We start from the raw sequence: 3624 nt of genomic DNA, 5'->3' as shown, positions 1-3624 counted from the left end.
AGTTTTGTTTTTTGTTGATATTTTTTTTTTTTTGTTTTTGTTCTTTTATGACAACATTCTCCAAAATTAATATTCATGTTATTCACATTATCTGAACAGAATGTAGCAGGCATACACTTTTATCTTATTTTATGTATTTTCATTATTTTTGTTAATTAATTCATAAATCTGGAAGCTAAATTATTGCAAAACTTTATGAATCCTATTTGAACTCTCATTGGAAGGAGAATGTGTTAATGATGATATTCGAATAATAAACAAGCAGAGCCGTGTAGTTAATATTTGCTTCATAACCCCATAGTTTCAAGTTCAATCTCACTGCTTGGCACCTTGGGCAAGTGGCTCCTATTATAGCCTCCAGCTGACCAAAGCCTTATGAGTGGATTTGGTAGACTGGAATTGATATGGAAAACCATTTACTCTCTTTACTCTTTTACTTGTTTCAGTCATTTGACTGTGGCCATGCTGGAGCACTGCCTTTTGTTGAGCTAATCGACCCCAGGACTTATTCTTTGTAAGCCTAGTACTTATTCTATTGGTCTCTTTTGCTGAACCTCTAAGTTACGGGGACGTAAACACACCAGCATCAGTTGTCAAGCGATGTTGGGGGGACAAACACAGACACACAAACATATACACAAACACACACACACACACACACACACACAAATATATATATATATATATATACGACGGGCTTCTTTCAGTTTCCGTCTACCAAATCCACTCACAAGGCTTTGGTCGGCCCGAGGCTATAGATGAAGACACTTGCCCAAGGTGTCATGCAGTGGGACTGAACCCAGAACCATGCGGTTCGTAAGCAAGGTTGGGAAGCAAGCTTCTTACCACACAGCCACATGTATAACTTACACCCCCCCACACACACACACATGGCAGGCTTCTTTCAGTTTCCACTGATCAAATCCTCTCACAAGACTTTGGTCGGCCTGGGCCTATAGTAAAAACATTTTCCCAATGTGCCAACAGTGGGACTGAGCTCAGAACCATGTGACAGGGAATCAAACTTCTTACCACACAGCCACATTATATATAAACCTCATATGTAAACTCATCAAGCTTAACGAACTAAATAAATTTTGGGCCAATGCAGACAGACTATTAATTTCTTCAGAACCTGGTTTTTAAAAGCTGTTTTAAATTCTTTTTTACAGTGTTTTTAGAAACAACTGCAAATTATTATCAGTTCGTTAGTCTGTAAGACAGAATTAATTATTATTTTTACCTCTTTTCCTTTTTTTTTTTCTTCTGTGAATGTGTTATTTAGTTAAAAGAGAACAGAAAAATTAGAAGTTGCAAAAAATTGTTTTGAAATTATGAATGCTTCAGATTTAAATTTCTTGCGTGTACTCAAAAGAGGACACAGCTAAAAACGTCTCGGCCATTTCCTTTTGATACAAATCCACCTGGGAATATCCATGTTTATGTTTTAAAACTAAAATCTTTGATCAAAATCTCATTAGCACTTGAATGATGTCTTGCGATTTCTTTTGATTAATATTAGCGTGATGTATCAATGTATTTAACGAGGGGAGTCTCTATGTGGTCAGTTGACTTGCTAGAAACACAACCAAGTCTCCCTCGGATCAAACATCATAGCATAATCATTATCACTCATTAGTCAGATGCTCTCTTTGTGTCCAAGGTATGATGCATCAATGCATTAATGAGACAACAACCAAGCACAGACTTGTGGTTAATTGACTTGCTAGAAATAACAACTAAATCACCCTTGAATCGAACATCATAGCATAATCATTATATTTCATCCACCAGGAGCCCTTCTTGTGTCTAGGGATCAACTTGCCAAAACTCTCCACTCTCCTGCCTGTTTGTACTGCATAAAATCAGTTGGAATAGGGTTAGGGTTTCTGGTTCATTCCTTGATGGCATCAGTCTACAAACATCTTTGATAGTCTCTTGCTATTTTTCTCCTCCATACTTTCTATCAGGAACATCTTGGGTTATCACTCTTTGGATTTTCAGCTTTACTGATACTGCAGCATTTGATACCTTGTCTTTCCAACTTATTCCGATCAACCTATAAAAGATCCACTTCTCAAAGTCCTCGATTTCTTTTCCATTGTTCTGTTCAATATCCAAGTTTCTACCTCATATATGATAATTGTGTGTATATATTAATATACACACACATATGGATGCACACACATATGACAAGTGTTTTCTTGTTTTCACTTCCCAAATTCACTCACAAAGTTTTGGTTGACCAGAGGTTATAGTAAGAGACATCCAAAGTGCCACATAGTGGACTGAACCTGGAACCCTGTCATTGGGAAGGAAATTTCTCAACCACACACTCATGCCTGTTCCTATGATGCCATATGGCACATCAGTTTATAAATGAGACAAGAGGAGGAAGGGACACTATACAGTCATTCAGCTGACAAGATGTAATGGCCAAATCTCTTTCTCTTCACTCCCTATTATCATCATCATCCTTTAACATCCGTTTTCCATGCTGGTGTGGGTTGGACGGTTTGACCAGAGGGAACAAGCCAGAGAGCTGCACTAGGTTCCGGCGATCTTTCGTTTTGATTACATTTTACGCCCAGTTAGAATTTTGTTCAGATTGAGTAGCCCATTTCCACTCAGGAGGTCCCTGAATAAGGGTTGTTTGAAGATGTTGAACGAAATACCCATGTTTCCAAAAGTGAATTACTCAAAGCCCAAAGAATCTCCCTCAACGCACAGCTATGATGCTCCCCCACTACTTCTGCTGAGGATCAGAGATGCACATATCGTCAGCCACCAAGGGACATGCTTAACTGGTTAAGGTCAAACAACTGACAAGCAAATCTGTGGTGCTGAGCAGAATATTTGCTGTAGCCCATCTTTTTATACCAAGACAAAACAACGTACATGATAACACTTCCAATCAATTAAGATCAGAAGCCATGAGAGCCACTGCTTGGTACTGCATCTGGGCATTATTATCATTATTATTATTATTATTATTATTATTATTATTATTATTATTATTATTATTATTATTATTATTTAGTAGTCTTACTTTTATCACGAACGTACACTGCGTTACCAAGCACGGCTCTGTGTGTCTTGGGTTAGGGTTAGGGTTTGTTTAGGTGCTGTTAGTTTCCCTGCATTGAAAGTGCTTTACGTAGGGTGTGTGCAATGCCTTGAAGAGCTATTTTCTGTATGTTTTATATATTCATAAGTCCTGATGTTTTGGTTAAGTATTCGTCTGAATGTTTTTTAATCATACCTAATGCACCTATTGTTATAGGGATTGTTTCTGTTTTTAGGCTCCCTATTCGGGTTATCTCTATTTCCATATTTTTAGTATTTTGAGAGTTTCTCCATTGCTTTTAGCGATGTTATTGTTACTGTTGTTGTTGTTGGTGGTAAGGGTGATGTTGATGGTAGAAAGGAATATCAAAAGAAGAAAGTAATTCTACATGGGGTGGCAGCGGTGGCGATGGTGGTGGCGGTGGATCAAATAAAAATGAGGGGAAATGTCAGAATTCTTTGAATATATGTAGTTTCTCTAAATAACTTTATTTCTACCAGTTTGGGTTTTTTTTTTTTAATTTTCCACAGACTCTATGGGTAATCATAGGCATAGAC

General features: G+C 37.5%; 1 protein-coding gene across 1 annotated transcript in view; it reads left to right on the top strand.

Moving 5' to 3' along the window:
• The window catches only part of LOC106867626 (receptor-type tyrosine-protein phosphatase F), a 26177-nt gene that overhangs the window by 21725 nt on the left and 828 nt on the right, over positions 1-3624 (top strand). The gene's annotated exons all lie outside the window — the stretch shown is intronic.

This window comes from Octopus bimaculoides, chromosome 27 (genome assembly GCF_001194135.2).
Source record: "Octopus bimaculoides isolate UCB-OBI-ISO-001 chromosome 27, ASM119413v2, whole genome shotgun sequence".
Classification (NCBI taxonomy): domain Eukaryota; kingdom Metazoa; phylum Mollusca; class Cephalopoda; order Octopoda; family Octopodidae; genus Octopus; species Octopus bimaculoides.
Note: the sequence above shows the minus strand (reverse complement) of the source record. Positions and strands in the feature narration are given on the sequence as shown.